Source organism: Marmota marmota, unplaced genomic scaffold (assembly GCF_001458135.2).
Source record: "Marmota marmota marmota unplaced genomic scaffold, marMar, whole genome shotgun sequence".
Taxonomy (NCBI): Eukaryota; Metazoa; Chordata; class Mammalia; order Rodentia; family Sciuridae; genus Marmota; species Marmota marmota.
The window spans coordinates 21,295,524-21,306,548 of NW_026000005.1; the positions used below are offsets into that span (position 1 = coordinate 21,295,524).

Sequence of the window (11,025 nt, forward strand, 5' to 3'; positions counted from 1 at the left end):
TTTTAATTTTTTTTTTTTTTTTTTTTTTTTTTTTTTTTTTTTGTTATTTTGGGAGATGCTTACTAGGAATTTTAACCCAGGGGCAATTTTATGCTAAGCTATATCCCTAACCCTTTTTATTTTTTATTTTGAGACAGAGTCTCACTGAGTTGCTTAGACTAGCCTTGAACTTGTGATCCTCCAGTCTGAGCCTCCCAAACTGCTGGAATTACAGGTGAGCACCACTGCACACAGTCAGAGTTTTCTTTAAAAAACAATTACATCTTTATTTATCACCACCCCCCTGTTTCCCTAAACCCAAATTGAATTAAAACTCCATAAACTGCTTTGCAAAGTTTTTGTTGTTCTATTTTACTTATTGTATAGGGTAGACAGAATAATGGTCCCCAAAGATGTCCAGGCCCTGAGACTATTAGGTGACATGGTACTAATCAGCTGACCTTAAGAAAGGGAGATTATTCTGGTATCCAGGTGGACCCAAGGTAATCACAAGAGTTCTTCAAAGTGGAAGAGGGAAGCTGGGTACAGATGTGCCAGCACCATGGTACACTACTGTAATTCCATTTGATAGGTTAAGGCAGAAGGATGGTAAGTTCAAGGCCAGCCTGGACAACTTAGGGTCACCCTGTCTCAAAACAAAAAAAGACTAGGATGTAGCTCAGTGATAGAGCGTCCCTGGGTTCAGTCCCTGGGTTCAATCCCCAGTACTGGGGAAAAAAGAAAAAGAAAGAAATAATATTGGAATATCACAGTTAAATATGAAAAGCTTGTTATAAAGTTTTACTCACATGTGTAAATTTATCAAGACATTCTTTCTCAACTATGCATTCATACAGAAAAGGGAAGTAAACCTAAATTTTTTCTTTTTCTAGTATTTTTAGAATTGCCTCTCCAAGATATCTATAAGATTTTTAATAGCACTTAAGCTTCCTTAATTGCTTTCATTGCTGTATTTTTAAAAGTTTTATAAAATTGTTTAATCATGGGGCTTCCTCTTTAAGGTCCTTACCCTCCATTCTTTGAGGGGAAAGATCTCTGTACTATTGCTTTTCTTCTATTAATAATAACTTTCTTCCATAGACCTGTTTTAGATTAAGCAGCTCTCATAAAGAAGCTGTGTGATGCTATATAAGCATCACTTACTTGGAGTCAGAATACATGGGCTTCTCTTGCCTTTTTACCTCTCCATAGATCAATGGTATCTCCAAAAAGTAAGCAAACTAGACTCTAGCATTCCTTGTAGCTATTAAGTTCTATGAGCCAAAGAACAAAGCTTGATCCACTTTAAAGTATATCACCCTATACTTTAAATTACTATTTCTTCCACAGTAAAATGTAAAGTAATTAAACTCTCAGATGCTCTTTAAAAATAAGAGCAAATAGTTCTTAATGATCAAACTCCATTTTTGGACTCCACTGGATACACATCCTCCTGCTACATATAACAGAAAAAGGAGCTGGTTATGTGCTGAGGATATCATTTAATACCATAATCTGGGAGTGCCCTAAAAATTAATCTGGTCTAGATGTGCTAATTATTGAAGAAAGAAGAGCTACAAATCACCTACAGTTCCACAATACCTTAGCCAGAAATCCAAAATCTAAAAACTTTTAAAACTAGATTTTTTCCATAATCCTTTTGGTGAAATAATCTAATCTGACCTGAACCCTCTGACAGCAAAATTTGACCTGAACAAATGTGAAGTAGTCTAGCCTTTATATCTCTCTATCTTGCTGCATAAATATTAACATAATAATAATGTAATAATATTATAGATCCTACACAAAGTATTATATAATATATGGTTTATACACCTTATTCTTAAGAGAAAAAGAAATATAAATTCCAAAACACATCTTGCCCCAAGGGTTTTGAACAAGAGACTTGAATCTTGTATTCTAAAACAACTACCATTTTGGTACATGTCTCCCAACTTTTAACTATTTTTATATTTTCTTCAGTTTATGTATTTTTGGGGGGAGTGGAGTGGCAGGTGGGGGTCTCACTATGTTGCTCAGGCTGGCCTCTAACTCCGGGCCTCAAGTGATCTCCCTGCCTCAGCCTCCACAGTAGCTGGGATTATAAACACAGGGATCCAGTTCTTTCTTGTACTTTTAACATTAACTTCACCTTGAAGAGTACAGGAGGAAGTTGTACTGCTTCCACCAAGATATTCTATCGATGTTTTGATGACTTAATGGCAATGATTTACATTTCTTTTTTTTTTTAATTTTTTTTAGTTGTAGATGGACCCAGTACCTTTATTTTAGTTATTTTTATGTGGTGCTGAGGATAGAACCCAGGACCTCACACATGCTCTACCACTGAGCCACAACCCCAGTCCTATGATTAACATTTCTTTGAAAACATTTAAGTCAATTTTATACTGAACATATTCACTTACAGCACACAAATTAATTTTGCAAGGAACATCCTGCCTATAAATACTCCCTTGGCTCATGTTCTCATTGGAGTGAGGAGATCTGGGCTCTTTCATTTCATATAAGTCTGCCAACTTGGTGGAGATGAAAGAGATGAATAAATGACATAAAGGAAGAGGTATCAAGTTTGGGCTCCAGGTTCTAACTTGAACAGCTATATGTTAATGGTTCTTTTTTTTTTTTTTTTGAGTACTGGGAGTTGAACCTATGGCCTCTCATACAAGCTAGGCAAACACTCTACCACTCAGCCACATCCCCTAATCCTTCTAAAATTTTATTTTGAGCAGGGTCTCACTAAATTACCCAGGCTGGCCTGGAACTTGCAATCTTCCTGCCTCGGCCTACTGAGTAGCTAGTATTATAGGTATGTACCACTGCCCCAAGCTTAGTGGTTCTATTTACTGAAATGGGAAAGACTGAGAGAGACAAGATCCTCAAGTGAAATACAAGATTCTGGTAAAATTTTTGTTGTTTTTGTTAAGTTCAAGTTGCCTGTAAAAGTACATGTCAAGGGTGGGGATATAGCTCAGTTGGTAGAGTGCTTGCCTTATATGCACAAGGCCCTGGGTTCAATCCCCAGCACCACCATCAAAAAAAAAAAAAAAAAAGCAAAGAAAGTACTTGTCAAATTAGCAGTTTAATATAAGAACATGGAGTTCAGAAGAAAGACATATGGGAAGACATATGAATAATATCTGAAATCAGCACAATAGGCATCGAGTGTGGGTAAAGAAAAAGGAAAGGCACAGGATCAAGCTGTACAGAGCTCCTACACATACAGCTTGACCAGAGTGGGGACCCAACAAAGATGACTGAGGTCAGAAGTGGTCCGAAAGGAAGGAGAAACACGACCATGTTGTGGGCACATGAAAGCAAAGCAGAGGAGGAGGCCAATTAGGTCAAGGCAGCAGGGGTTCATATGATGAGATCTTAAAAAGTGTCCGCTGCATCTGCCAAAACAGACAGGTATCACTGCTGAGCTTGGTCACAATTTCAGTGGTCTGTTTGGGGAGTGAAAACCACACTGTAAAAAAAGTGAATTTAAACGGGAAATGAAGACCCAAAATAAAGAACTAGAAATGATTCTTTTGAAAAATATTGAAATGGAAAACAAAGGAATGGAGCAGTAGCTGAAGGGGACTGTGAAGATCAAGGGTTTTGTTTCCTTTTGTTTGAAGTGGGGGAGATGAGATAGTTGAACCTGTTTGCACAACACTGGTTATCATCCCAGGGAGATGAGCACAGAGGACAGAACCAAAGTCCCAAAGTGAGAGAGAAAAAAAAATAAAATAAAAATTATATAAAGCAACCAAAAAACAAGAGAATGGCATCCAGAACATGTGTAGAAGAATTCATCTTTCACAAGAGGGTCTATATTTTTTAAAAGAAAAAAGATGATCAGTACAGACAAAGGCAGGATTATGGATTCTAGAGGAGGATGTCCCATATGATGCTGCTTGTAGATGATTAGGACTTTATGATATGTGTGTTGTATATTCTATTCTCACTCCTGGCTTTATTCTTTCTGTTTCTTTATTTTACCTTATATTTATACACTTTTGTAAGCTGCCTTAAACTTGGAGGGAACAGGGCAGGATATAGATAAAATGTTTGTGGTAGAGGAATGCATTAGTAGACTATTATCTCAAGTGCAAAAAAGAAAAAATTGTATAGGAATTTCCTGTATTTATCTCTAGTAAACTTTAAAAGAATAAAGACCTTTTTCCTTAATAACTTAGTGACAGATAAATCTGTGGATCATAGTGAAAACTTCAAGTGCTTAAATTTCAACATCTAAATTACATGTGTTTTTTTTATTATTATATTGCAGGTACTTTGCTAGTCTAAAATTTCTATGGACACAGGGTGCATATCCCAGCTGCTTAGCATGTTTCTAATATAGGAAAGGTACTTAATATCTGTAGACAGACAACATACATGTGTAAATATATGAATTTCTGCCTCAAAGAATTTCCATACTACAATAGTCCCCACCCTTATACACAGGAGATAAAGTTCTAAGTCCCTTAACAGATACCTGGGACAGTACCAAGCCCTATTATGTTTTTTCTTACATGCATTATCATGCAGTATCAGAGTTAAATTATCCATCCATGTTTTATATCCTGGTATCTCCTTTGTACCACCATTCTTACACTTTGGGGGACATTATTAGTAAAATAAATTACATGAACACAAAATAACAACAACAATAATAACAATACCAGCTACTTAGGAGGCTCAGACAAGATCAAAAGTTTGAAGCCAGCCAGAGCAACCTAGCAAGACCCTGTCTCAAAACAAAAGGAAAAGATCTGGTGCCATGACTCAGTGCTTGTCTAGCAATGTATAAAGGCCCTGGTTTCAATCTCCAGCACCACACACACAAAAACAAAATTTCAAGTACCCATTAACATTTTCTTCATAAAGTTTTAGTTGGTCATATTTTATTATAATGTAGTAACCTAGAATTTATATTGTGAATACAGCAAATAATAATTTAAGAGTATCTGGAATGTACACAGGGTAAATGCTTAATAAATGTTTGTCTCAGTCAATATATTTACATCTGGATTAACTCAAACATCTGACTTCCAAATAACCTATACAATAACAACTGCTACTTTTTTGACATCCTGCCCTGAAACCTTCACCAAGCACTACAGAAGGTTAAGGAAGATCGCCTAGCACTGAAGCCTTGACAAATCAACCACCATGGAAGGTCAAATCCACTTAAAATCCCAGCGTTCTCAACAGTAAGTGATGCATAGGGAGCATTGCCTAACTCTAATTCAGGAGCTGACTAGCCTTTAAATTTTCACCCAGATGAAGAACTCAGTAAATTAATGTATTGAATAAATTCAGTAGGCTGATCTAGAAAGCTACTTATTTACAACTTTGTTACCAATAGGATAATGCACTTACTAAGTCATTCATTCATGAAAAATTACTAAAGGTAAGGCAGGCACAGTGGTGCACACCAATAATCCCAACTACTAGGGAGGCTAACACAGGAAGATCGGAAGTTTCAGGCCAGCCTGAAACTTAGCAAGACCCTGTCTCAAAATAAAAATATTAAAAGGCCTGGGGAAGTAGCTCAGTAGAGCACTTGCAAGACCTGGGTATGATCTCTAGTATTGCCAACAACAACAAAACTCCTGAAGCCAAGACACTAAACCTTATTCATTGGTACAGTACGCTGGTACCCATAGTAACCACTTCATACAAGCTGGCTACATTTAAGTGAATACTTGAGTGGGAGACACTGCCCTTAATCTTGAGTTCTATTCTACAGTCTTCCAAATGCTATAGATTTCTAGAGCCTATAATAAAAGTAAACATCAAGATACAAAAGTAAAATATCTTTCATAATAGAAATTCTTGTACACAATTTGATAATGGTATTTCCTAACCATGGAGACACTTTTATCTCATGCCACTTTGCAAATGTTACACAACCCAAGGAAGAATAATATCTTTCTCCCTTTCCCCTTAGTACAGGGAGACAGCTTTTGGTGTGATCAGGGACGTGAAGATATCTCAGTGTTTGTTTATTTATTTATTTTTGGTGGGGGGATACCAGAGATTGAACTCAGGGGCACTCAACCTCTGAACCACACTCCCAGCCCTTTTTTAAATTTTATTTAGACACAGGGTCTTACTGAGTTACTTAGCACCTCTCTTTTGCTGAGGCTGGCTTTACATTCACAATCATCCTGCCTCAGCCTCCTGAGCCACTAGGATTACAGGTGCTCCACCACGCCCAGCCTCACAGTGTACTTTTTGATGCCTTGCTAATTTTATACCGAAACCTAATAAATCTGCACTCTTCTGATTATGGGAATCCTCTAAAAGGGAAGAGTATGTAAATGTAGCACGATAAATACCCAGTCATGCTCATTTAGCTTCTTTTGTAACTACTGCATATTTTTAAAATGAATTTTTCAGAATTACTAAAATTCCCATGAAACATTCTGTAATAATGCCATATAATAAGAAGCATAAATTGTTGCAGTACTTGGGAATTTGAAATTCAATTGCTAGAATTATCATACCCATGAGAATAACTAATGCAAACGATCACATGAAATCTGTGGTAATTTCATATCTGAGTTAATCTATATCCAAATTCCTTTTATAGTACTATGATTCAACTTACTCCTCTATACTTTGAGAATTCAAGACCAGTATATGCCTGTATTTCCCAGAATCTCTAGCAGTTTAATTCCCCTGCAGCTCTTTAAAAGGGATCACTCCTCATTTCCTTAAAAAAAAAAAAAAGTGTTTCCCAGGACCCAAAGTCAAACTGCAAAGTAAAACTTGACCAAAGAATTGGTCTGTCTCCTGTCTTCAAAACAGTACAGCTTCACATAGTGGAGATGCACTCCCTGTGGCAGGGAGAGAAGTTATTTTTCATTCTACTACTTTGAGGTTACAAAGTAAAATAAAGAAAACATGTTGGAAAGTACCCTGATTAAAAAAGAAATTTTAAAGTATGAGTTTCACAAACCATCTTCGCCATACATAAAACTGTAAAAATAAAAAACAAATCCACATATTCATCACCCAGTTTTAACAGATTCATGAACATATTTCCAAATTTGCTTCAGCTTTCTTTAAAAACAGAAGAAAAAGTTATATTGAGAGCTGAAGGAGCTCTACTCAGTAAAAATAGATCTCATTCCCACACAGATGCTTATACTTTTATGTACTTTAGATAAATACATAATACATACATGATATATACTTATCAATAAACAATATATGTGACTGGATGGCTTTAAAATACATCTTACTTTATATATCCTTTGGCAACTTGATTCTTTTCAGTTAACATTATGTACTTGAGGTGTATCTATACTGGTAAGTAAAGACATAGTTCATTTTCACTAGGGAATAAGTATTTAATTGCATGCATAAACCAGTTTTCCTACAACATACAGTTGGATTATTATTATTATTCTGCATTATATTGCTACTTTAAAATCTTTGTTACATGTTTGTTTGGGAAACTGCCCCAAGTTCAGTTAAGAAATTGGTTCAACAAAAATTTAGGCTGTCAGAGAAAAGAACCCTGAAATAAATTACAGCCCACCCAGATGCCACCTTCCAAATAAGAACCATGTGATGACTCAGAAGAAAACTACTTAAATAATATGTGATAATTAAGGGAAACATAAGTTGATCAATTTATGGAATTAATTAGACAAAAGCTAATCTCTCTAGGCATACTTCATTGGCAGCAAAATGAACCTCTACCAAACAGCCCTAATCTTTTTTTCCTAAGAGCTGAGAAAACTACATTTTCTTTAAATTTAAAAGAAATATAGATAGGCAGGCATGGTGGTACACACCTGTAATCTTAGAATCTGGGGAGGTTGAGGCAAGAGGATTGCCACTTCAAGGCCAGCCTCAGCAACTGAGCAAGCCCTGTCTGAAAATAAAAGATAAAAAAGGACTGGGTATGTAGCTCAGTGGTAAAGCTCCCCTAGCTTCAATCCCCAGTACCAAAACAAACAAACACACTATACAATATCCCAAAAAAGTATTCAGTACTTGACTAATTTAAATAGTTTTGCTCTACCCTAATTGGATCAAGTAGTTCATCTGCATACACACCAAGACATAAGCTAAAGACACCACCATCACATATCTAGAGAAACAGGAAATACAGATAGGAAAATTAGTACAATACTAAAAAAGAATCAAATCATAGTATATTGCACTTTATTTGTGATTACCAAGCAGTTTCTTAAGGACCCACACCTTACAAAATGTACTACTTTCTTATTAGTGATAACTGGATTATTTGGTTATCAATGGATAAGGGTTAAAAGAAAAAAAATCTGCTAAAAAAAGGAAATTCTATAAGAAAACCCATATGTCTAATGTAGCTGGACTATGTGGTAGATTTAATACTGTAAGGTTATTTTGAAAAGCTAAATGATTTGGAAGTCACTAAAATTATCCTGTCATTCCTCAAAGTGACTGAAAAAGGTATTCAACTTTCTACTACATCAAAGCAAGCCTTCTTAAACACAGTCCCAAAAATCACCATTCCATCCTGCTTCGTAGTTTTTCACTCATACCTTACTAGTCTCATACTAATAATCATAGAAGATTGTTACAATCCTGTGACATTTCTTTAGAAATACTGTTAGAAGGAACTCCAACAGTTACTGCTTAAACCCATGTTTTTTTATGAAAGGTAGACTGATAGTATTCTTTCCACCTAATCACACAAAAACTAAAATCAGGACTCAGTAAAGTTCTTAACATGACCTTTGCTTCTTTAACAGTCAAAATGCTCAAAGTAAGGGTTTCAAATGATAGTCTAAACTGTGAAAAACAAATCTGGTAAGAAAGGATGCAGTTCATACTTTGTATATCAATTTAAGAAATAAGCAGTCTGAGAAATGGTACTCAAATTTTTTCCCAAAAATTATGATTTGGTACTTTATTTTCTGGACCATTACCTAATCAAATCTTAACATCACAAAGTGGTTTTTAAATTTTTTCTTGATATAACTATGAGCCTTCAATATGCCTAACTAGTTGCTGTTTAGGAGGTAATAAATTTAAGGTAGGTATAGACGGCATCTTTTACACATTAAAATGCCTTATTTAATATCAAAGTAACTAGAGACCAACCTGAAAGCATATTCTCTAAATATAAGTATCACAAAATTATCTGGAAAACTCTCTTGATTTAAAAACATGAATAATAGTTGTTCTACTAAAATATATCTTTCTCACCACTCAGGGGGAAAAAATCCAAATAGTTTGGACCATGATGAAGTAAAAAAATAATTATAAGAAGAGTTAATATATACTGAATATTTACCATGAACCAGGCACTGTAATAAACAGATACATGAACCATTACATATAAAGGTTACTAATGTTAGGAAAGCAATTTTATCCTCGATTTCGTGATAAGGAAACCAATGTGAAGAGGTTTCAGTAACTTGCTCAAAGAAAGATGTAAGCATGCCAAAGCCACTATGATATATTATTAAGATTAAAATAGTGCAATCTACTACAAAATAAAATTTTCACTGCTTTAAATTCTGTGAATAGCCAGGAACGGCAGCACAGGATGGTAGTTTCAGCTATTCAAGAGGCTGAGGCAGAAGGACTGCAAGTTTGAGGCCAGTTTAGGCAACTTGGCAAGAGCCTATCTCAAAATAGAATTTTAAAAAGGGATGGGGTAGTAGCTCTGTGGTAGAACGCTCGCTTGGCATGCGTGAGGACTTGGGTTCAATCTCCAGCAAAGAAAAAAAAAATCTGTTAAGTTCTAACCTAAAGATCAACTGGTCACTCCGAGTCACACAAGAATACAACAGAAAAAAACGTGTGACTAATTGCTTTGTCAAATATTATACCTGCTCAGATAAACATACGTCACACAATGTTATTTCTTATAGCACTTTAAAGAACATTTACAGTCACCAACAAATAAAGGCAACAGAGTAAGGATCTTCATTCGGATACAACAGTTATTTCCTTCACCTTCATAAACCAAAAAGGAAATGCCGTGCCGGAATACACCACTTCAATTTCTAATACTTCTTAACTTAACCTCTCTTCTAATGGATCACTTGACTCACTAAAAAGACTTGACTAAACTCCTAATTACTAATATCAAAGTCATTTTCTTCTTTCCGCAATCGCCTTTTCAAAACACCAAAGCCTTCGGTTTACTCTTCACCACGATTTGCACCGTAGGGCAAATCGGCCTGGGACCCGCACCACGGTTCATGGCCAGGGACCCGGGTTTATCTCCTTAGCATCTAGTGTGGGCAGTCAATAAATCCTCAAGAATGAATGGCTGGAAAGCAGCGTGGGTGGTGGCGGGAAGAGAGGGCATGAAGGAATTTCACGCCACTGAGACCACTGCAGGGGAGGCCAGACTGGGGAGGGTGAGATACGGGCGAGAGGGACAACCTGGGGCCCCGGGCAGCGTCCGGAGCTCCTCGACAGGCAGGCGCCGTCTGTAGACACTGGGTGGGAAGACCCGGGCGCCGAATCCGCAGGCCACCGCAGTGCACTCCAGGGCCTCGGCCGGAGTCTCCGCCTCGCTCCCGGACCCCAGCCATCCGGACCCAGGAGGTCCCGACCGATAGATCAGTCCTCGGAAGCCAAGGGCCACCCCGGGACCCGCGCTGGCTCACCTGACGCTCCACCGGCAGCACCGCGATCAGCATCCGGCGCGAGCCCAGCAGCCCCGCGGGTCCGAAGGATCAGCTGATTCACGGGGGCGGGGCCTCCGTACAGAGGCGGGGNGTGAGCGGGTGGAGGGCGGGAGGGGATTGCTCCCGGAGTAGGTGGGGTGAGACTGGAAGACTGGAGACGGCGCCTGGTAGGGACCAAAATTATTGAAGATGCGTGAAGCACTGAAGCCAACGTTTCCATGCGCAGTGCCCCTCCCTAGGCCAAGGCGGAACCACCAGTTCCCGGGCGCGCTTCAACAATGACGTAATATGGAATTGTCCCGGCCTATCTGCCCAGCGTTTCCATGGTGACGGGCGACGGTGAAGTAGTATCATTTTGTTACTACTTCAAACTGCGGGAGGTGGAAGT

General features: G+C 37.7%; 1 protein-coding gene and 1 non-coding gene across 7 annotated transcripts in view; one reads left to right on the forward strand and one right to left on the reverse strand.

Annotated features, from left to right (window-relative positions):
* Als2 (alsin Rho guanine nucleotide exchange factor ALS2) overlaps nucleotides 1-10,762 on the reverse strand; it is a 72,361-nt gene extending 61,599 nt beyond the window's left edge. For 4 of the 6 annotated variants that reach the window (XR_007349439.1, XM_015481268.2, XM_015481265.2 and 1 more), the window contains exon 1: nucleotides 10,617-10,762. The gene's annotated coding sequence lies outside the window, so the exon portion shown is untranslated. Of the gene's footprint in view, nucleotides 1-7,796; nucleotides 7,850-10,389; nucleotides 10,560-10,616 lie in introns of those variants that run through there. The other 2 variants (XM_048808320.1, XM_015481266.2) reach the window with 2 other exon arrangements.
* On the forward strand, nucleotides 2,955-3,030 carry Trnai-uau. Its single transcript has one exon. It is a non-coding gene; the product is annotated as a tRNA-Ile (tRNA).
* Nucleotides 10,763-11,025: the final 263 nt, after the last annotated feature.